Raw genomic sequence first — 24954 nt, 5'->3', positions numbered from 1 at the left:
CTGGAGGGTAGAGCTAGGATTCAGAGTGACTTGGACAAATGGAAGAATAGGGTGAAAATAAATCTTCTGAGGTTCAACAAGGACAAGTGTCAAATCTTGCACTTGAGACAGAACAATCCCATGCACCAGTATGTGCGGGGGGCTGACTGGCTGGACAGCAGCTCTGCAGAAAAAAATCTGGGGGTTACAGTGGACAATAAAGCTAAATGAGAGCCAGCAGTGTGCCCTCACTGCCAAGAAGGCTAATGGCATATTTGGCTGCATTGGTAGGATTGTTGCCAGTAAGTCAAAGGAAGTGATTATTTCCCTGTATTCAGCATTGGTGAGCCCACATCTGGAGTACTGTGTTCAGTTTTGCACCCCCCACTACAGAAAGAATGTGGACCAATTGGAAAGAATCTAGAGGACCACAACAGAAATGGTGAGGGGGTTGGGGGACATGACTTATGATGAAAGACTGAGGGAACTGGGTTTATTTAGTCTAGAGAAGAGAAGACAGGAGGGATTTAATAGCAGCCTTCAACTACCTGAAGAAGTGGGGTTCCAAATAGGATGGAGCTACACTGTTCCCAGTGGTGGCAGATGACAGAACAAGTAGCAACAGTCTCAAGTTGCAGCAAGGGAAGTTTAGGTTAGCTATTAGGAATAATTTTCTCACTAGGAAGGTAGTAAAACAATGGAACAGGCTACCCAGAGAGGTGGTAGAAGCTCCATCCTTGGATGTTTTCAAAACTCAGCTAGATAAAGCTTTGGCTGGGATGATCTAGCTGGGGATGGTCCTGCTTTGAGCAGGGGGTTGGACTAGATAACCTTCTGAGATCCCTTCTGTAACAGGGGTGCCTTCTCAGGGCCAGCACACCATTGGCCTGCCCACCTGTTCCTGAACTAACTGCCTGCCTTGCTCTCCTGACACACCTTGTTGTTTCATAATTGATTCTAATTAGGCAGGAGGCTGCCCATTCTTGCCCTGATACCAGGGAGTGCTATCTGTGGCTCTGATCCTTCCCTGCATTGCAGCCGAAGCCTTGCAGAGGGCATCCACCGGTGGTTTGTACTGGGCCTTTCATAAAACATATACACAAGCAGACAAACACACATATTGGGCTCCAAGCCCTCAGGCCCGCACCGGGGCTCCATATTGGGGTCTTCCACCCCCTGGGACTCAGATGACCACTGCCCTGTCTGGCCCTAGGGTCTTACACCCCAACACCGTCCTCTCACTGTGGCTTTGCACACTGCTCCTTCATTGGGGCTTACTGGGATCTGCTGCCCCGTCTGGCTCAGGTGGCCATAACCCTGCCTAGCCCTCTGCTCTGGGGTATTGCACCCTGTGAGGCTTAGGTGACCATAGCCATGCCTGCTTCCCTCTCAGGTTCCCTGCAGCTACTGGACTCATGAAGAGCCTGGGTGCTGCTTCAGGTCCCTCCCCCATTCTGGGCCCTGCCTAAGGACTCCCATGAGCCTGGACTTCCCCTGAACTGGTTGGACCCACCAGGGATCCACATCCCTGGTGGATCCAACCACCAGGGTGAACTGGGGTTATTAAGGTGCCCCAACCTGCCTTTCACTGGTGTGGTAACTGGCGTGTTATTTCCTGGGGGTCCCCACACCACTGGGAGCCCCACCAGACCACCCACTCTCAGCAGGGTGAAGTTTTAAGTCATGCTCAGGACCAAAAGCTCCTACCTGCAGATGTTTCATTCAAACAGTCCAGCCAGGCAATGTTTCTGCCTACTAGCAGTGAACTGCATTATTTATATAGGTGGCCATGGTTATAAAATGGCCACTGCAATCAAGCACCTGCTGGCTGCTTGACACTGCCCTTAAAGTGGCAGACACTAACAGTGCCCTGCTATACCTTCCAACCCTAACTTCTTATTGTTCTATATAATTCCTGGGAAGGGTTAGGAACATCAGAAATGAACTCTACAAGAACATGAATGACTGATCTAGTTCATAGGGAAATGCTGAGAATAGAAATGTGGCTTAAATCCCAGCCCTCTTCTAATTTAGGAACCTTCTTCCATCTGGAACTCCCAGCATAGAATCCCAGGGTAAATGCTTACCGGTTTTCTCTCAAGAATGAAGCAGGGTATCGTTCTTTCTTTTCAGATAATAAAAATGTGGGGGCAGTACTGCCATTCCATTTGCTCCAATAGCTCAGTGACTTTGGCTAAAAACTGATGTTGTTTTTGATATAGCATTGCCGGGGTAACCAAATGAATCAGGCCCCAAGGTCATGGTGGGCCGGGGTGGCAATTGGAACACAAACAGGTGGGATTAGTGGCGATGGAGTCTGAGTGGCACGGAAGCGTATGGTTTTAATAACAAGTTGGATGTATTCAACTTATGCTGTAGGCATAGGCAGAGCTGCTTCTTCAGTTACAGTAAATGAATGGTCAGCAACAACAAAGGGGTCTGTTGGCCCACGAGGTTCACCAGCGAGCCCTTGCTTTCTACCCCACAAGGGATAGGGGTGGCTGCCCACTGGCTAGTCCCACGGCTGGTCAACAGCTCATACAGGGAACAACAAACAGACAAACTGTAATGCAGTGGAACTATGAAATGTCGTGACGCCAGTCCAGTTACGGACAAACGAATGGTTGGGGATGGAAACCGAGGTCGGAAGCCAGGTAAGTGGAAGACAAAGCCGGAGTCAAAGCAGTGAGGATGATCCAAGATCGAAGTCGAAATCGAAGCCAGAAACAGTTTGGTAACCAAAGGAATCGGTATGAGAAAAGCTAAACGAGGAGGTAAGTCGCTGTATGAGGTTGAGAAGAGAACCGGGGGATTGAATCCCAAACTCTCTTTCTGCCTCACAGTCCCTGCTCTAAGCAGCCTCTGCTTGCAGATAGAGCACAGTCTCTCTAACTCTCACACCAACGACACCCGAACAACCCACACTGCCGTGGGGGCTCACAGGTGTTTTAAAGCTACCCCTTGGCCAATCAGGGCGCTTTGTTGCAAGAAGGTTCCAGAGCGATTACCTCACTCAGTTTCCAACCAGGCATGCATCAGAACAAGCCTGGTGAAGTAACTGAGTTTGCGCAGGGCTGGAAAGTAGGTCTGATTGACAGCTCCTGAGGTCGCCCAGGGGGCACGTGCTGGGCACACTCTGGAAATTTCCATTCAGGACCTGGCTGCGCATGTCAGCTTCAATCCTCTGTATTGGCAGCATAAACTTAAGATTTTGTTCTCACAAGCATCAGCTGTTCTGGATGTGTCCCAGCACAGTTTATCTAACTAATCAGCAAAAACAGATGTTGTTGTTGTTCCCCCAAACTGGGCCCCTGTAGGACAGTGGAAACATTAAAGATATTAATTCTTAATGCCTTGCCCTGACCCTGAGTATTGCAGCTTGAAAGTGTACCCTAGGCACCCCCTGCAGGTGATTCCAAGGTCTCATGTTACATTGCCATGTCCTCATCCAGAGTACACTTCTGCAACCAGGGAACCCCAGCAGAGAGATTCCTGGAGCAAACCTCTCCAAGAACAAACCTCTGTTTGCAGCCTATGCCCCAATCTGGGGAACTCCCTAGGGCTAGGGACATTCAAAAAGCCTGAGCCTGAATTGATTCAATCTTTGCAGGTTACTTTAACCTGCAAAGCTCAAACCAATTTGGAAGTGGGTAGACATTCTCTTTTCATTCCAGAAATGCAGGCACATGCCTACAGTGGTTCAGACTAGAAGCTGTGGGGCCCTAGAGCAGCTCTCCCTCTCTTTTACAGTGCTGAGCTGGGGCGGGGGGTGGCCAGGCCTGGGCAGGACATTCTGATTAGAGAGGGGTACAACCTCCACCCTGCCTGCAGTCCCAGGCTTTTTTCTGCTCACTACTCAAGGGGCAGGGAGTGTTTCTAGACCCTGTATCTGTTGATGATACTGAGCTTTTCAATCTCCCTCTCCCTGCTTCTTCATATTATCTGGAAACCAGGTACGTAATTTCTAACACTTTTCTCTGTCCCCTCTTGAAGACTGATAAATTGGAACCAGCAGGTTGCTTGTCAGAACAAAGTTTATCAGCTCATCAAACCCTACAAAAGAAAACATCTCTCGTTAGTTTCAAGCTCTTCTTACCTGCAGGGTACATTTTGCATTTACAAGCCACTAGCTGTCTGACTTTGTTCCTGTGAAATTGGAGACCCACAGAGACACCTCTCAGCATTAGCTAGCATGGGAGGGCATGGTCAGATGCACGGTACCTGTGCTAGGATCCCTGCCATGGGAGAGCGGCAGAAGGGGGGATCTCTGCTTGAGCAGGCAGCTGGGGAGCAGGGGGGAAGTCTGGCAGCTACTGCAGTCCTTCAGCCAGCTGAGGAGTGATAATGCTCTGGCTTGGAAGGAGAGGGGTGGGGCCAACCTTGATCTGCTCCACCAGACAGCCCAGCTGAACCCAGCCCAGGACTACAAAGTATGTGGGATGCTGGGGGACTCTGGTTTAACTTAAACCAGGAAGGGGTCTGAGATAGACATTGTATAAACTGGTTTGAACCAAATCAGTTAAATCTGATACTACATTCAACCAAGTTTATCTTAAACAAGTTTCAGCCATTTTGAAACAGGTTTATGTGCACAGAACTTACATTCTGTTATAGGTTTAAACAAATTTCTGATCACTTAAACTGGTTAATGGCTGTCCCTAGCCTAGGTTTACAGGATTGGGCCCCAGAAGCACCTATCCAGGGCAGCTGGAGAGCATGGGCTGTTCCAGGCTGCCTGTGCTCCTCCCACCATAAAGCAAACACGATCTTCCAAAAAAAAAAAAAGCAGTGCACAGCTTTACCACCTAATATTGTGCCCGCAATTTTGGGCATTTATGGTACAACAAGGGGCAAGGACATCTGTTTGTCTGGGCTTTGTGTTGCCATGGGTTTCATTCCTTTTGGGTAAGTTTCTTTAAATTGTCATTAAATAAAATGCATAGACAGCTATCCAAGCAGGAACTAAGACTCAGGACTTCCCCATGCCCAGGTGAGTGCCCTAAACGTTAGGTTACAGCAAAGCTTTCATGATATTTCTCTCTTTCCCTGTTTCACCTCACATTTATTGACTTTTTAATTCTGTTAGTACATTGTTACTTACTTTATTATTGTGCCACAGATACTCTATATTCCTTACACAAGTCATGGATAGAATGAGGTTGGGATTCATGGCCTACATCTGTATTTTGACATCTAAATCATCCTTATAGGCACAGATGATTGGCTTTAAAAAAAATACCCCACAGAGGTCCAATTTTTGTAAAAATGTCCAGTGGTTAGAGCATTCACTCAAGAAGTGGAAGATCTAGGTCAGTGGGAGACAGCCTTTTTGGCAGGAAGGCCACAAATTAAACTGGGTTCCCTCTGTAAGTGCCACTCTGTTCCCCTTCCCCGCCCAATTTGCTGCTCTGATTTCTGCTTTCTGCTCCCTGCGCCATTCATTTTTCTGTTTCCTGCCCTATCTGTCACTGTGTTGCCTCCTTCCCAATCTGCCATGTGCTGTACAGGCTGCCAATGCCATCGGTAACACATGTGCTAAAGGTTTGACATCCCTGATCTAGCTTCTACATTCACCTAAGCTGATCTCCCAGGATAGTGCCCAAGCAACCATGATAGAGGCAAAGCAGAAGTGGTGGTGATTCTGCAAGATTGAAAGGGCTATAAAAAAGCAAGATGGAGCATGACTCTGTTGCTCCTGAAACTTTCCTATGTAGGGAACTTCTGACTGGCTTTTGCTAAAGATGGCTCAGCCAATTGGGGACAAAAGTGGAGATGAGAAGAATTATCAGGTAAAGAAGATTCTTGGCTCTTTCCAGCTTGTGTGGAAATTTGATCGAAGGAAAGAGATTTAATGAAAGAAATGAGAGTCAAAATATGGTAGACGTGATGACTATTAGAAAATCATATGAGGAAAAAATAAGTGAAATGGATGTTATTATATAAAGTAGTCTTCATGATAGCTGAAAAGGGAATCATTTTACTCAGATAATATAAAAGTATTAAAAATTACTTTAGAAGTCTTAGTGAAGGAGCATGGACATCCAAAAAAAAAGCCTTTAAATTTTTTAAGGCTGAGAACTGGGCTGCAGTTCAAAGATGGAAAAACATGAAACATCTGAAAGGTCCTTGAATTGTGGATAAGAACAGAGAAAGTTTTCCTGGGCAAGTTTTACTTTTTGTGTTTTAAGAAACAAGTTTGTAGACTCTAGAATGTATAATTTTGGGGGGAAAAGAAGGGACTCAGTAACTGAGAAGAAAGAAAATGACCAGTTGTTAAACTTAATATTTTTGGGGTATTCACCATACCTTATTTTGTTTGTGCCCAAACAGAAATATCAATTTAAAAATTAGGAGATTTTGCCATAGGCTTAAGATAATTTGTATGTTAGTAATATTTGTTTGTGGATTTGATTTTTCTATTGTTCCTGGGCTGTCTTATTTTAATTAATTACTGATCTTGATATGAGTAATAGGTAAGTCATATACCTACAGCCTCAGGGGGTCTACTTCAAGTTGTCTTGCTTAAGTGCTTTTGAATGAAAGAAATTAACATGGGGCAGACTTTATTTCTATAAGTGGTATATTTTCCCATGATACGAATATGTATTTATTGGGATCTGAGCCATGAATTAAGGTAGAATTAAGGCATAATTTTTGTGATTCCTTCATATCTTTTTCCTAACATGATAATCTCTGCATGTACAGACACACAAAAAATTCCACACCTGTTTGATTAACAACAGTGACTGTTGAGCTTGATAAATCTGAGAACAATATCTAACCATGTATGCAAGATATGTGTATATGCACCCTATTTGGAAGCTTCACACTTACATTGTTGAGTAACACTGCAACTAATAAAATAAGAATAGAGGTAAAATTGCAGCTGAAGTAGAGGAAAGCATAACAAAGAGTGCTTATTTTTATCATTCAACATTACATCACAACTTTTCAATTTATTCTTTGAGAATTTACAATTTAAATATTTTACTAAATTGAAACAGAATTTGTTATCTTGTCATCTTCTGTTTCATTAACAATTCGCCATTTTCTGTGCATACTGAATAAAACTATGTATTGTTATTAATGATTTTTTTGGGAGAATCCCTAATGAGCTTGATATTTTTAAAACATGAAAAGGCATGGTTTATGCCTCAAAGAACTTACATTCTGAGGCATCACTCCTTCAATGTATGGGCAGTACTTAATTGAAAGGCTCTGTGAGGATTCATCATCCCATATCACTTTGGAGGATCAGGAAATAAAGGCTACACTCCCAGACTTCAGTGTTATAACAACTAACTTGTAGAAGCCTGGTCACACAGTGGAATCCTCATCGCTGAGTTCGGCACCTGAGATTCCCTTAATAATATTCTGGGATAACATCTCAAAATAGGATCTAAACAGAAAGCTGGAGGGTGCCTATAGTAGCCAATAAAAAATACCGAAGACAATTCCCGACCTTTCTCTTGATCTTAGATGGCTGCCATGAAGAAGCTATTTCCCATCCTGGTAACCAATTTGGAATGCTTCATGATAGAAGATGATTAAGAGAGTGTTGTCTCACAAATCACTGGAGAAGGAGGTACTACTTCACATCCTGTACTATGGGATTTGGGATGTGATAGATCTTTGTTCAGTTCTACTGTACTCTGGAGAAACAAAAGGAAGAGAAGTGTGCATAGTGCAGTGTGACCTGAGAATTATGGACATATGAATCTACCTCTCCCACCTCCCAGCTGACCATTCTAATGACGAACCATGAGATTAATGATATTTCACTTCAGCTCTCTACTTCTGAAGCTGTTCCACTTTGCAAGGAATTAATAAATAAATAAATATTCATTCAGCCTGAGAGAAAAGGAGAACAGAGAGAGCAAGCAAGGATGCATACACATTATAACTCAGAATTAGGGCACTCACCTTTGAAAGGGAAATCTCTGCATATATTCCTGATCTAACGACCATTTAAATATGAAAAAAAATGTTTAAAATATTTAGAAATTTGGTGTATTAAAAACACATTTGAATGGGTTGCCTGCGGGTTCTTGACCACCTGGGTGATAGTGATCATTGGCTGCTGGGATTCATAGATTTAGGGTCAGAAGGGACTTTGTAGATCTAGTCCAACACTCTGCCATGGGCAGGAGAGAAAACTGGGCTCAAATGACCCCAGCCAGGTAAATATCGAGCCTCCTCTTAAAGATCCCCAGGGTAGGAGCCATCACCACTTCCCTTGGAAGTTGGTTCCAGATCCTAGCCGCCCTGACTGTGAAGTAGTGCCTTTTAATGTCTAGTCTAAACCTGCTCTCTAGCAACTTATGGCTGTTATTCCTTGTTACTCCGGGAGGCACTCAGGGAAACATGGTTTCTCCCAAACTCTGCTGGTCCCCTCTAGTAAGTTTATAGATGGCCACCAGGTCCCCCCTCAGCCTTCTCTTGTGAAGGCTGAACAAGTTAAGGTCCCGTAGCCTCTCCTTATAGGGTCTGCCCTGCTGTCCCTGGATCATGCGAGTGGCTGTCCTTTGGACCCCCTCAATGCTGTCCACATCTCTCCTGAAGTGTGGTGCCCAGAACTGGATGCAGTACTCCAGCTGCAACCTGACCAGTGTTGCATAGAGGGGGAGGATCACCTCCTTGGCCCTGCTTGTGATGCATCTGTGGATGCAGGACAAGATATGGTTAGCCCTACTGACTGCGTTCTCACACTGTCGTCCCATGTTCATCTTGGAGTCAGTAATGACTCCAAGATCTCTTTCTGCTACTGTGCTTTCAAGAAGGGAGTTCCCCAGCCTATACGTATGCTGCTGGTTCATAGATTTCATAGGTTTCATAGACATTAGGGCTGGAAGGGACCTTGGGAGATCATCAAGTCCAGCCCCCTGCCCAAAGGGCAGGAAGTCAGCTGGGGTCATAGGATCCCAGCAAGATAAGCATCCAATTTACTCTTGAAGGTGTTCAATGTAGGTGCTTGAACCACCTCCACTGGCAGACTGTTCCAGACCTTGGGGGCTTGGACAGTAAAGACATTCTTCCTTATGTCCAGCCTGAAACGGTCTTGCAGGAATTTGTGACCATTCGACCTCGTCATCCCTTGGGGTGCTCTGGTGAACAGACGTTCCCCCAGATCCTGGTGGTCACCCCTGATATACTTATAGGTGGCCATCAGATCACCCCTGAGCCTGCGCTTTTCCAGGCTAAAGAGTCCCGTGGCTCTCAGCCTGTCATCGTAAGATCTGTTTTCCTGACCTCTGATCATGCGTGTGGCTCTCCTCTGGACTCTCTCAAGCTTCTCCACATCCTTTTTGAATTGTGGAGCCCAAAACTGAACGCAGTACTCCAGCTGCGGCCTCACCAAGGCTGAGTACAAGGGGAGAATGATGTCCCAGGATTTGCTTGAGAAGCATCTATGGATGCAAGCCAGCATTTTGGTCGCTTTACTAGCCGCAGCATCGCATTGCAGGCTCATGTTCATCTTGTGATCAATGATGACCCCCAAGTCTCTTTCTTCTGTAGTGCTATCCAACGTAGCACTGCCAAGCCTATAAGGATGCTGCAGGTTTTTCCTCCCAAGGTGGAGAACCTTGCATTTTTCGGTGTTAAACACCATCAGGTTCTCATCTGCTCATTTGCTGAGCTTGTCCAGGTCAGCCTGGATCACCCGCCTATCTTCTGGCGTGGATGCTTTGCCCCAAAGTTTGGTGTCATCGGCAAACTTGGCCAGTCCACTCCTGACTCAAATGTCCACATTGTTAATGAAGATGTTGAACAGGATGGGTCCCAGGACAGAGCCTTGAGGGACCCCACTGGTCACAGGGCACCATGATGAGTGACTGCCATCAATCACAACCCTCTGGGTCTGACCACGAAGCCAATTTCCCAGCCAGTGGATCGTGGTGGAGCCAAGGCCACAACCGGGCAGTTTGGCCAAGAGGTGATCGTGGGATACCAGATCAAAAGCTTTTTTGAAGTCAAGATATATGACATCAATCTCTTCTCCCTTGTCCAGGTGATAGGTCACCTGGTCATAGAAGGAAATGAGATTGGTCAAACAAGACCTACCCGCAACAAACCCGTGCTGGCTGTCCCTTAGAATGTTAGCCTGGGCCAGTCCCTCAAGGATGGCCTCCTTAATAAACTTTTCTAAGATCTTCCCCAGGATAGAAGTCAGGCTAATGGGCCTGTAGCTAGCCGGATCCACTCTCCTCCCTTTCTTGAAGATCGGCACCACATTGGCCTTCTTCCAGTCTTCAGGCACTACACCAGAGCACCAGGAGTTTTCAAAGATCCATGCCAGGGGCTGCGCTATGACGCTGGCCAGCTCCTTGAGTACCCTGGGGTGCAGATTGTCAGGGCCAGCTGACTTGAAGGTATCCAGCTTCTCAAGGTGTTCCTTCACGAGGTCAGCATTGATGGAGGGTAGGGGATCCCCCTCACCCAGATTTCCCTGTCCCGATAGCAAGGCAGTCGGGTTCAGATCCCCGAATCCAGAGTGGCGGCATTCCATACACCCCTCCTCTTTCACCTGTGCGCTATTTCATTTCAACGTGGTCACCTACATGATGCCGGAAGGAGAAATGCTGGGGGTGGGAGCTTGCTCTTCCTTTGTTGTGAAGGACCAGGGCATTTTTGGAATGGGAAAAAAAAGCATTCCTTTATGGAGGGTAGGGGATCCCTCACCCAGATCTCCCTAGTCCCATAGCTGGCACGTCTGTCCATGGGACTGTTTGTATATGACTGACACAAAGTAACTATTGGCAATAGCGATCATCGCCTTTTCTGGGCGTCAGTTGTCAGTTCATCACCCAGCACAGGGTGTCAAAGGCCTGCAGCAAGGTAGCAGCCCTGGACTTCAGGAGGATGCAGATTTCAATGAGGTAAGGTGACTAGTCAGGGAAGGCACTGAGGTCACTGAGGGAAGGGGAGTTTGGAGTCCAAGAAGGGTGGTCATTCCTTAAGGAGATGTTCCTCCAAGCCCAAAGGGTGACAATCCCCAAGCTGGATCAAAGTAGGCAAGAGTGCTCAAAAGCTCACATGGCTCACCAAAAGCATCCAGGAATGTCTCAAAGCCAAAAAAGGAGGCGTACACCCAAAAGAAGGGAGGGGCCATCACCCAGGAGAATTATACCTCCATTGCCTGAGTTTGTAGGGAGGCTATTAGGAAGACTAAGGTGGATATGGAACTGTAACTAGTGACCCGGATCAAAGATAACAAGACATTCTTTTTTAAATACATAGGGGAGAAAAAAAAGGTACCGGGTAATGTTGGGCCTCTGGAGGATACGCTAGGAAATCTGGTGGTCACACCAGATGGCAAAGCTAATCTATTTAACAATTTCTTTGCCATTTCTCTGAGCAGGGACCAGGTCATCCCCCCGCACTGGGATCCCCAATGGTCCCAGGGGAGGCACAGCCAGGCCCAGGGTCAGAGGGGACCTAGTCAGGGAACTTCTGGTGGGACTGCACATGTTCAAATCTAACACTCTCCACCCCAGAGTGCTGAGGGAATTAGCAGAGGTCATTGCAGGACCCTGGCACAGCATTATGAGCACTCGTGGTGCTCTGGTGAGGTGCCAGAGGACTGAAAAAGGGCCAATGTGGGCCCCATTTTCAAAAAAGGGAGGAAGGAGGACCCAGGAAACTATAGGCCTGTTAGTCTTACCTCGGTCCTGGGGAAGCTGTTTGAGAAAATTATCCAGGAGCACATCCGTGAGGGACCAGCAGGGGAAATCATGCTTAGGGGCAACCAACATGGGTTAATTCAAGGCAGGTCCTGTCAGACCAACCTGGTGGCCTTCTATGACTAGGTCACAAAATCCTTGGATGCAGGTGTCACAGTGGACGTAGTCTTTCTGGATTTTAGGAAGGCCTTCGACACTGTCTCTCACCCCATTCTTATTAAGAAATTAGGTGACCATGGTGTCTATGCCTACATAGTCAGATGAATCACAAATTGGCTGGAGGGCCACACCCAGAGAGTGGTGGTGGATGGGTCTTTTTTGACCTGGAGGGATGTGGGCAGTGGGGTCCCCCAGGGCTCAGTCCTCGGGCCCGCACTGTTCAACATCTTCATCAGTGACTTGGACGAGGGGGTGAAAAGCACCCTGCTCAAATTCCTGGATAACACTAAAATGTGGGGAGAAGTGGGTACACTGGTGGAGAGGGACAGGCTGCAACTAAATCTGGACAGGTTACAGGGGTGGGCAGATGAGAATAGGATGGGATTCAATACTGACAAGTGGAAGGTACTGCACCTGGGGAGGAAGAACCAGCAGCATACCTACAGGGTGGGGAACTCCCTTCTAGTCAGCACAGAGGCAGAAAAGGAACTGGGTGTCCTTAGTGATTCCAAAATGAACATGGGCTGCCAATGTGGGGATGTGGTCAGGAAGGCTAACTGCATCTTGTCATGCATCCAGAGATGCATCATGAGCATGTCTCAGGAGGTGATCCTCCCCCTCTGTGTGACACTGGTCAGGCCACAGTTGGAATACAGCATCCAGTTCTGGGCGCTGCACTTCAGGAGGGATATGGACAGCATCGAGAGGGTCCAGAGGAGGGTCACTCACATGATCAGGGGTCAGCAAGGCAGGCCCTATGAGCAGAGGCTATGGGACCTGAACCTGTTCAGCCTCCACAAGAGAAGGCTGAGAGGGGATCTGGTGGCCATCTGCAAACTAGCCAAGGGGGTCCATCAGGCTATGGGAGAGTCCCCGTTCCCCGGAGCACTACCAGGAGTAATGAGGAATAATGGCCATCTGAGAGTATATTCAGGCTAGATATCAGGAGGCACGACTTCACAGTTAGGGTGGCTAGGATCTGGAACCAACTTCCAAGGGAAGTGGTGATGGCTCCTACCCTGGGGGTCTTCAAAAGGAGGCTAGATAATCACCTAGCCAGGGTCATTTGACCCCAGCACTCTTTCCTGCCAATGGCAAGAGGTCAGACTTGATGATCTGCTCATGTCCCTTCTGACCCTATCTATTATGAAACTACTACTATGAAACTATGGGACTGAAACCAAAGTCTCCACCTATTCTGTTGACTGCATTCAATAAAAGACTATAGAGTCATTCTCACTGCCTTCGTCTTCCTCTAGTGTAGAGAACATTTAATTATTTCTTGCAAAATGGCACAGCTGTAACAAAAGGAAATGAAAGTACTCCTGTCTCCTACCCAGAATATGTGCTAACCTAATGATACTCTCATGGGGGGGTGCATGTTTGACTCTCCTTTGGCAGAAAAGAGAGCTGCCCTTATCTTGAGTGATTTGCTCTGGCACCTTATGATTGGATAAGAAGGATGACTAGGGACTGCTATGTTTGTGCTTTGAGAACATCTGCTGGATTAGGGCCTGCTGGAAAATGCTTAGTTTGTCAGCTCTAAGAAGGCTTCATCATATAGTTGCTCAGCATTATCAAGACTTAGGTAGTCCTGGTCCTGTCCAGAAGCAGATGTTAGGTCTCTAGGGAAATTTGCTGGTGAAAGCTTGGGCACCTTCCTGACTAGATGGCAGCTAAGTGGGCATTTTGAGGATCTAAATTTTGAGCTTCAGTTTCTTTGCGGGTGGTTAAGTGGACTTAGTCTTTTTCGGCTAGATCCATAAACGTTATTAGCCACCTTTGCATTGGAAAGGGTAGGAGAAAGAAGTTCAACATAGAGAACTTGAGTGGCCAGAGAGTGATAAACTATATTGTCAGAGAGCAAAGTGTTTCTATGTATTTTTGTGTTACTGTTATCAAGAACATATAAAGCTATGCTCACTCCTTCATAATCTTCCCATCAGTAGCTGTTTTATGCTTTGGTAGATATCAAAGTAATGATAGGCCTTCAAAGGGGATTACCCTTTCTGTAATATTTCCAAGTAAGTACTCAGCTTTCAGGCTTGTCAGGAGAAAACAGTTCTCTTTTACTAACAGTACAGGCATTTAGCTCAGACTTAATTTATCAAGGATTCTGGAAACAGAGCCTGCCATACAGGAATTAAGATATTCACTTTCATTCTTAATATTACTTCAGCTGAGTTGCATTTTGTAACATGCAGTGACATTTTCAATATTGGTCACTGGTTTTAGTTGCTTTTGTCAATATAGGCTCCACAAGACTGTGGGACTTACTAAAAATTTTGACTTCAGTACTGTCTCCCTAAGGCCCTTATTTGGCATCAGAACAAATATGTATTTGGTGTGCTCGTGTGCAAAATATGTGATCTCACGCATGCCTTTAATGCTTGTCAATAAGTTTTATGTATTATTGTATCAAACTATCATGTTTTAGGGAATGCTATAATTTTTGGCAGTTGTTCGTGCTAACCGTCTGTTTTTCTACCTCAAATTTACCACATAAAGGGAGCGTGAAAGAAAAATAATGACATTTTTTGAGGAAAAAAATCTAAATATTTTCTAATATAGTTTGTTTAGAGATGGAGTTTATTTAGAAATTCAGAGATACATTCAGCTTTTTAACCATTTTCAGATTAACACTATAGAGCATGTATTCCTGTGGGTTTGTTTGGTTTTTTTGGCCAAGATGTTTGAGAGAGATTTGACATTTCATTTATATGTTCTTCAGTCCTGAATATAGTATGTCAAATTCAGAAGTGTTTTGTGAGGTTGGGTAAGTTAGATCGTGTTATACCAAATAAGTAATTTATACTCATATAACATCATAACTAAGTAGTGAGAGTAGGGCATATGTAGGCATATCTAAACTATCTTTAATATAGCTGGCTTGGGCAACAGTAGCAGTAAATATCTGCTAGTTGATTGTTCAGTGTGGGTTGAACAAGCTTCCCAAGGACCATGAGAAGTGTTTTGAGTAAATGAGTCACATACTACCTCATCTTCACTACTTTTGATACCTGAGCAAATTAGATTAAAACGTGTGTGGGTTTGTTTACACGTAGTGAAAGGAGAATCTCCTTATAGCAGTATAATTTTCATTAGATGCAAGTAATCAGACTGCTGGTATTGAAAAGTGGTAAAATAGGCATAATTTCCAAGCTGAGGAGCCAAAAGATATTGAAAGTTAAAGGGGACACTTAAGAAGCACTTTATCTCTACTTTATCTTTCTATGTATTTTATTAATGTCACAGAAAAGATCTGTTCCAATGACTGGGAAGGCATCATGCACATGATAAAGTCTTTCATCTCTTCAGAGTAGAAGTATCTGTTGTGCATTCATCAATAATATGATCCTCATCATGGACAAGCAGCAGAACAGCTGCCATAGAAACTGTAATAGTGTGGCAGGACTAGTCGCACTATCCTTGCTTTAGTCTAAACCCACTATAATGGGCCTGATGGTCCCTATACCTATTGCAAGGACCTATGCTAGGAGTAGGAATGCTGTCTCAATAAACTCAAGAAATTGTCTGAAGCCATTTTTTTATTAGGCAGAAGCAATGGAAAATATTTTGCTCTCTGTGGTTTTATGAAGGGTGAAACTCACAAAATCAGAAATTGCTTCTGCATGAAAGCTGCTTTTATCCTCAAAAGATTCACTAAAAGGCCTTTAGTGTTGTACCACTAGGTTTTCTTGCCATCTTGCAGAATCTACTGCTAGTCACAATTGCACCTGCTTGAACCCCTTTTCATTCACTAACAACATGGAGTGGTACGTTTTATAGTCCCACTGCAGTTAGTACCAGATGGCACTTGGGCCTACTGAACTGTGGAGCTATCTGCTGTTTCTTCTCCATTAAATAAGTTTTGATTTTCCTTACTCACTGACACATAGGGCTTTAAAATTGATAGTAAACTGCACAGAGCCTTACTTCTACAACACACTATTACATGTGTTATGTGCATCTCAGATACCTATGGGACAGAATGCCTGGGACTATCTGTTGTCTAGTGGGTTAATAGAAAATACGAAGCACACTCCAAAATACATGCATAGGAATTTTAAAAGAATGCTATGAGATTGACAAGTAATCCCTGACTTTTGTGTTCCTTGTATATAGGCGTATCTAAATTTAAAATCATCAACAGGGCTGATAGCTGACAAAGTGCTAATTTTCATATTTGCATTAGAAATGACCAATTTCTATGAGTCTTAGTGGAGACTAGTATTGGAACAATTTCAAATCAGTTTATTTTCAAGATGTACAAGTATTTGCAATCCTTCTCCTGTTGTCAATGACCTTTTGTATTATACTTTTCTATGCAGTGAGATATATGTTAGACCCCGACTTCATACAGTGCCCAATGACTAGGGAGATGACGATCCAGTTGCTCAGGGATCCCATTGCTCAGGGAGCAAGCAGGGAGCAAACACACATTGCTAGCCAACAACTTTATTCAGAATGGATTCAGCTTTGGGCGAGCTCCCCAAAAAATGGGGAGCAGCAGTGAACATTAGTATTTTTCCATATTTATACACCTTGGTTCATGTTTATTAACATTTATTCCACCTTTGTCCCCTCCTTTGTTCCACCCTTAGTTCATCCCATTTTAAGTTCCACCTCTGTTTACTGTTTGTTTCATTAGCATGGAATTACCTATTTATTTCATTTATTTACATGTCTTTTTGCTACAAGGGTGTGTCTAAGACCCTGACCCCACTTCTTTAGTCACTGGGCAGACTTTGACCAAAACTTGAGAGGTTCTGGAGGCCTCTTCACCAATCACCATTCACCTTTTTGCATATGTTTATTTTGTATTCTGTTACCAGTTACGTGTTGACTTTCACATTCCAGTCTGTTTTTTCAGTCCCAGTTGTACCATTTCTAAGGTCTTGCTTCTCCTTATCTCCTAACAATAGCTGGTGGGCTGCATTCTGTTCTCCTTACACAATAAACCGTATGACCTACACTCTACCACATTATTAGGAAAATGCTTTTCCTAAGCATCTTGCAGCGTTACTTTTAATATATCATTCTGCCTTGTGGTTAGCAGCTCTGCTAGGCCACAGGTTAAAGCCTTGTATTCAGCTGCAAATTCAGTGTTCCCCAAGATCCAAATATTGTCACCCTAACAATATACAAAGACAGATCAATGCCCAGGCCCAGGGGTCTAGATGCCTTGGTCTCCCCCCGCCCCGATACCCGGGTTTAATGCTGGAAAGTATATAATAGCTATTCTTCAATTTTGACTCAGTTCTCACTTACTCACTCACTGGCCATTTAGGATGAGCAATATAAAGTAAATAAGAGGAGGACTTATTTGCATACCCATTTACATTGTGTGAAATATTCAAGTATGCATGTAAATAAGTCATCTTCTTATTTATTTTATTAGAAAATGTTAAGAGCAAGAATAACAAGGCCATAAAGGAAATACAGAATACCAGAGAGTGGGACTAACATAAGAGGGATGGGGGTGAGGGAGGGAACGCAACGAGGTTACGTTAGTATAATGTTAGCTATCTAAGCCTGGGGGTGGGAGGTGGGGTGAGGGAGGTGGAAGAAAACCTTTTTTCTTCTGTGAGAAGAAAAAAGGAGATAAATATAAACCCATACAAGAGTCTGCAATGGAGGAGGGGGTGAGCTGAGCGAAGAAGTCACTCAGTCCATGGAGTCCTATTGTGGGGCTCCCTGCTGGGTGGAGTGGAGTGGTCCATGGTTGGGAGTAGCTCTCCAAGTCCATCAGGAGCAGAGGTGGGTTCAAGTGGTCCCCTCGGTGGAGTCAGTGTACTGGTGCTGGCTGGTGATGTGTTCAACATAGATGTTGCGGGACCAGTGGATGGTGTTAGACACCATGAGGCACTGTATCAGCTTGGGATAGTAGTAGGAGATGTGGCAGGCATGTAGGACACTCTTATTGCTGGGGGCCCAGGCTTCAAGTGCTATCATGATGAGTGCATTGAAGCCTGGGACTCACCCTAACTGGCCACTGAGTGAGAATTGGGTCTCTGGGTCTCACACCTTTGCAGTGGCAACACCAGGAAGTGAACACAAAGGGGTGCTTCTCTCTACCAGAGGGGAAATACTTGGGCTTGGCACAATGACCACTAAGGCAGTTTTTCTAGTTGCTGGGAATAAGTGCTTTTCTGGCAAGGGGTAGTACCTGGGCATAGTTAACCTCCTACTTTCATTTCTAGTGGGAAGATCTTAGATTTATGCCCACTTTATGGAAATGAAAGACTGTTCCCTAGCTTGCTCCTGCAGCCATATGGCTGAGGGCAAGTAAAACTTGGGGGCATCCAAACCCCAAACCTCCAGGTTTGGGCCTGCATGTAGGTTGTTTGCCAAATCATTTGGAAGCATCTGAAGCCCCAGGTGGGGGTGGAAGATGTTTGCTGGTAGTAGGGCCACATATGGTTTTTGAATGACTCACAGATTTGGAATTGATTTGGCTGATTTAACTTGGAAAGCAAAAACTTTTCCTTAAAAAAACCTAGAAAATCAGCCCGGCTTCTACAGCAGGAGCAGACCCCAATCCTCTTCTAGTCCAGGGCCCCAAAAAGTCTTCATAGATTTCATAGATTTCATAGACATTAGGGCTGGAAGGGACCTCAGGAGATCATCGAGTCCAGCCCCCTGCCCAAAGGGCAGGAAGTCAGCTGGGGTCATAGGATCCCAGCAAGATAAGCATCCAATTTACTCTTGAAGGTGTTCAATGTAGGTGCTTGAACCACCTCCACTGGCAGACTGTTCCAGACCTTGGGGGCTCGGACAGTAAAGAAATTCTTCCTTATGTCCAGCCTGAAACGGTCTTGCAGGAGTTTGTGACTGTTCGACCTCGTCATCCCTTGGGGCGCTCTGGTGAACAGATGTTCCCCCAGATCCTGGTGGTCACCCCTGATAAACTTATAGGTGGCCATCAGATCACCCCTGAGCCTGCGCTTTTCCAGGCTAAAGAGTCCCGTGGCTCTCAGCCTGTCATCGTAAGATCTGTTTTCCTGACCTCTGATCATGCGCGTGGCTCTCCTCTGGACTCTCTCAAGCTTCTCCACATCCTTTTTGAATATGTGGAGCCCAAAACTGAATGCAGTACTCCAGCTGCGGCCTCACCAAGGCCGAGTACAAGGGGAGAATGACATCCCAGGATTTGCTCGAGAAGCATCTATGGATGCACGCCAGCATTTTGGTCGCTTTACTAGCCGCAGCATCACATTGCAGGCTCATGTTCACCTTGTGGTCAATGATGACCCCCAAGTCTCTTTCTTCTGTAGTGCTAACCAACGTAGCACGGCCGAGCCTATAAGGGTGCTGCAGGTTTTTCCTCCCAAGGTGGAGAACCTTGCATTTTTCGGTGTTAAACACCATCAGGTTCTCGTCTGCCCATTTGCTGAGCTTGTCCAGGTCAGCCTGGATCACCCGCCTATCTTCTGGCGTGGATGCTTTGCCCCAAAGTTTGGTGTCATTGGCGAACTTGGCCAGTCCACTCCTAACTCCAATGTCCACATCATTAATGAAGATGTTGAACAGTCTTAATCTGTCTCTGGAGATATATTAACTAAATGTGGTACAGGTTTCCCTTGATTTATGTGGGTTTACATTATGCAAATTCACTCTTAAGTAATGACCCTTTTGTACCTGAAATTCATTATATGCGAGGTAAATTCACATACATACAATTAGCATAGGTGTGCTCTGCTCTTCCCCAGGTAAGTCTGAGTTCATGAGGGGAGGGGAAAGGGCCATGAGTGGATGGGAGGGGTGAGGGAAGGGGAAAGGGCCATGGCATTGGGTCCTACTCACTTGCCTTTGAGGAGCCTGGTGCAGCTGCCAGCCCAAGTCTGCAGTGGCCAACAACCCCAGCCTGCTCTCATCTGGCTGCAGGTGGCTGCCCACTCCTGCTGCAGCTGCTCTGTGAGCAGCTGATGCGAGCAGCTTGCAGCCACTGGGTTGTGTTATGCCCCAAATCCCCTGGCACGGTGTAGCCCAGCTGCTGCGAACAGGAGGGTCACCACTCCTAGGGCTGCAGCAGGGGCAGGCAGCTGCCTGAAGCCAGACAAGAGCAGGCTGGGGCTGGCATCCACTGCAGACTTGGGCTGGAGGTGGCACCAAGCTCTTCAGGGGCAGGTGAGTGGGGCCTGGCCCTGAAGTGGGGTGAGGGGGGAGAAGTGGGATGAGTGCCACAAAGAGCCCAGTGCTGCCACTGCTGCAGCCCCAAGAACAGCAGACAGACACTTCCTGGTTGCAGCCACTGGGCTGCACCGTGCCCCTCTCCCCACCCCTTCCCTACTCCCAGCCCCACTCTCTCCATCCCTCACTGCCCTGGGAATGCATCCCTATCTGTTTCACTGTAAACTGGGTTTGCTTTTTGCAAATTTGATTTATCCACTGTTTTTTGGGAATGCATCTATCACATAAATCGAGGGAAACCTGTATAGAAATTAGATTTGGTGGGGACTCTTGGATTAATGGTACTTCATAACTGCGACAAAGTATCTACCGAACAGAATTTGTTATGGCCAGATATGCCCAGTTTTTCATTTTAAATTTGTTAACCATGATTGCTTAGATCTAATAATAGATGCAATAAAATATCCTTTGAGCTTCTGAACAAATCTGGAAAAAATCATTTTGTAGGAGCTTAGTCTTACACAGAATATGAGATGGACAGTTTTAATCTAAGGTTTATCTATTTCTGAGGTATCTAAATGAACACCTGTTTTACTTTCCATGTTCAGTGAGACCTCCGCATTTTTTGGTACACTGGTATAGAGCCCTTTGTTTTCTTTTGGTTTAAGATTTCCATATAACAATCCATATTACTTTTTTGTGGAAACTATCTTTCTAGCAAATGTAAAATAGCCAGACCTACTACTAGCTCACATGAAAATTGGGCAATTTTTTTTTATCAGGGACAACCCAGGATCTCTGCTCCATGTAGCAAATTTTTTCAAAGGGCATGAGTCATGCATCTCCCATTTGAAATAAAATTACTAGATGGAGCATACAGTGTTTGTGAAAAAATGTATCACTGAATAGGAATACTGAATGAATAGTCTGGTCACTGCCAGGTTTCACAATACCATAGTGCATATACTATTATTTCTGGAGCTTTATTCTGGATGAGAGATTTCACAGATTTCATAGACATTAGGGCTGGAAAAGGCCTTGGAAGATCATTGAGTCCAGCCCCCTGATCGAGGGGCAGGAAGTCAACTGGGGTCATAGGATCCCAGCAAGATAAGCATCCACATTTCTCTTGAAGGTGTTCAATGTAGGTGCTTGAACTATCTCCGATGGCAGGCTATTCCAGCCCTTGGGGGCTCGGACAATAAAGAAATTCTTCCTTATATCCAGCCTGAAATGGTCTTGCAGTAGTTTATAACTGTTCAACCTCATCATCCCTTGGGGCGCTCTGGTGAACAAACGTTTCCCCTGATACTGGTGGCTTAGAAAGATGGATCATTCCAAGAAAGAACAGGACTAAATTGTTTTAGTAGTTGCTAAGAAAGACAGAAAAAATAGAGCAATACAATAATGTATATAAGATGCATGATTTTATCTCTTATTGAACATTAAAGTTTGTAATCTGGTCTGAAGTGCTGACTGCTGACAGAGTGAAGCTTTGTTGTTCTGTGACATTTAGAAACCAAACATCCATAACTGAAAGATTAAACTTGAGAATTTTTAAAGGAAAAATATAAAGCCTTGAAAAATTCAACAAGACTTGATTTAATCAAGTTGGCAATGTCAACACTAAAGCCCTTTTGGCATCTTATTTGGTATATTATGACTCATTCAGTAGAGTGAATTGAATACTTTTGCAGAGAACGTTATCCTCTCCTGCACAAAAGCCATTGTTTTGAATGTCGCTGGGCCTGGAGCAGCTGCCCAATTAATTAAGCCATTTTTACCAAATAACAATGTTTTACGGAGAATGAGTGGCATGGGTGAAGGTATCAGAGGGCAATTGCTTTAGTGTTCTAGCATAATTCAACTTGAATCAATCAGCTAATGGTACTGAAGTTTCAGCGCACCTAGAATTTGAGGTATGTTTCTAGTGAAGACTGTCTCTCTTGTGTCAGGATGCACAATAGAAACATTCTGATTTGAAACTCTTCAGGAAGCAAGAAAATATTTATGTATATAGTTGGAGTTGCATATGGCAACCTGTATGGAAGATGCTAAGGTAAGATAACACTAGATTTCTGGTTACCTGGATAGAAATGTTGGACTAAGTCCCATTTATTTGAAAGTATCTAAGTGCTGCTTGCACATCTAAGTGTTGCCACATAAGAGGTATTTCCCACTTCTATGGCCTGGCTTATCTTTCTAAGCCTAGGGCTCTCTTAATCTAATAGAGTGGCACTTAGGGAGATAGTGGACCAAGTTCTAGGGTCCCCTCCTCAGCCAGAGGGGTTTGGTTTGAACCAATTTCCTAGCAAAGGGGTCTGTGGTGGGGCACAGTTTGTGCCTGCCACTTTAAGGGCCTGGAGCTGGCAGCTGCCAGATGCCTGATGAGGGCAACCCTTTTGAATCAGGGGTTACCCATATAAAGAGGGCAGTTCTGCCACTGGAGGCCAGGCAATAACACTGCCTGGCCAGAGGGCTGCTGTTATCATCTGGAAGTAAGGGAGGAGCTGTAAGGGATGGTAAGGAGGCTTGTGATCCTGGGTATGACTTAAAGCTGCACCCTGCTGGGAGTGGGTGGTCTGGTGGGGCTCTCAGTGGCGTGGGAGCCCCAGGGAAATACCAGGCCAGTTACCACCCTGGTGAAAGGTGGGTTGGGGTGCCTTAACCCCTAGCCCCCACAACTGGGTGGGCTACCCCGTGTTCACAGGGTCCAGAAGGTGGGCCCCAGGAAGAAGAGTGTGAGGCCATGGATTCACGAGCCTGTCTGACATTTCCCCTGACTGGTCAATGCTGGGACCAGGACCGGGAGGGTCAAAGGGCCAAAGGGCTCACCACGAGGAACACTCAAGAGCTGAGGGCCTGGGGTTCTGATTGGCCTGGAGGTGGGCCAGGGCTAGTAGCCCAAGGTCCTGGGGGGGACCACACCTGTGAGGGGGAAGCAGCTCAGGGAGCCATGTTTGCTGAGGATGAAGGTGAAATAGGCTGCCTGAAAAGAGTTATCCAGGCGAGGTTCAATTAGTAGGATTCTGGGGCCCAGTGCGGGGGCCAGTGATGATGAGACCATCCAGATGCCATCAGTGAGGCTTGGGCTGCAGTGTAGGGGAGGAATGGAGCTGCAGATAGTGCCCCCTGGCATTGGGGCAGGAAATGGGCAGCCTCCTGCTTAATTACATCTTTAACTAATTAATTAACAACAAGCCATGGTGGGCAAGAACGTGGGCTGTTAGCCCAGGAACAGGTGTGCGAGCCACAGAGAGACTGGCCCCAAGCAGGCCCACTGTTACAGGGTCCAACTACTTGGCCATGGGCTAGACAGGGCTAAGAACATCCTCTGTTAAATCTGTTACACTGAGCAGTCAACAGTGAGAAGCACAAGCCAGAGAGAGATTGGCTCTTTGGCTCAAGGGGATGGATACTGCACTGGAAGGATCTAAAAGCCATATGAGTGATAGAAATGTATCTTGTGTGGCTATATTTAGATATTTTTAAATAACATTTAGATGCCTTTAGGCAAAATAGGATTGGACTGTTGTACCTAATTCATGGCTTTATGTTCTCATACAGATCATTAAATTGCTGCTGTTAAGATGATACCTGAAATCTTGAATCAAGAGCTATGAACTCTGTGACTTTCATCATAGGCTGTCCAATAACTGCCTGACTCTAATTTGCCATGGCAGTCTCTGTTCAGGTGCTTACTTTTTCCTGACTGGCCAGCAACTTCTGCTCTCTTGAGAGCCAACAGTTTGGACTGCTGTGTCCACTTCTAAAGATACTGAGGGTTGTCACCTGACACATCTTTGATGTCATAAGGTAAGGGAGGAAGATTTTGTCCCTGTCTTCCTTGGTGTTTTTTGGGGTTGCACATAGTGCTGATGGACCTGGGGCTCCACCTCCCCTATACCCTGCCTACAGCCAACCTGATATTCCAAGGTCACTTCCTGTAAGTATGGTCCCAACCAGCTCTTTTCAATGATCTTTTACCATGATAGTAGCCGACAGGGTGTAAAGTCTCTATCTTCTACTACTATATCCATATGCAGCCCTTCCACACTTAACTGTACTTAATCCAACTTGAATCTCCCTTATCATGGTAATTAGGGTGTGGGTACCCTGATGAGGGTGCTAAACAACCATGTTTACTCGTGGTCTTGCTGCTTTTCTGTGTGTTTTCTTCCAGTGTTGTTGCTGCTCCAGCTCCGGTTGTCTGACTCTGGCATTCATGTCTGTTGGTCTGGTGAATACAGTGGTTCCTCTGAACCAGCTCTAGTGTATAGCTGTCTTGTCTCTTGCTTCCACCAGTCTCCTCTGCTGGGGCACTCCGTTTTACCGCACAGCATCTATGGGTGAAGGGAACCCACTTCCAGTTCCACTGTTATGCCATCCTGGGCTGGTTCTAACACATAATTCAAGTTCTACCTGTTGAACCAGAATTGGCATGTGCTTACAGAGCATTCCCATGATGGTGCCAGATGTTCCTCAGACCATTCCACTCCTGTGGCTGGCTGCTGGCATGATCATCATTCCAGCATCTTCAGTAAGTCTTGTGCTGGGATCATTTTCCCTGCCCCCTTTTGCACCTTGTGACCTTTTGCACTTTGTGTGAATATTCTGGGTTCCTTTCACTAGCAGTTTTTTCATGGAAGTGGGATGACTCTCACCAGATACAGTGCTAACCCCAACTCATTGAAATAAGGTTGCAAGTTTTCATGGAAGAGCAGCAATCACTCTTTGCTGCTGCTGCTGCCTTCAATTGTCTTCAATAATTCTTTTTGTGTCTTGTATATTGTCTACCTAGATGACATCTCTTAACACACCTCAACTGAACTTTTCTTGCTAGAGGCTGAATTGGAATTTTCTGGTCAGACATCACAGGGTAGATGTATCAGAACAGCTGGAAATAGCTTGGTTATTCACAGAGGAATTCCCTCTTAAGATTTTTAAGATTTTACTTAAGAAACTTGAGGACCTGGTTGGGAACTTTCATAAACTCAAAATT

The sequence above is a fragment of the Crocodylus siamensis genome, chromosome 1 (genome assembly GCF_052110815.1).
Source record: "Crocodylus siamensis isolate JL-2025a chromosome 1, ASM5211081v1, whole genome shotgun sequence".
NCBI classification, from domain to species: domain Eukaryota; kingdom Metazoa; phylum Chordata; order Crocodylia; family Crocodylidae; genus Crocodylus; species Crocodylus siamensis.
The sequence above is the reverse complement of the archived record's forward strand: the minus strand, read 5'-3'. Positions refer to the sequence as shown.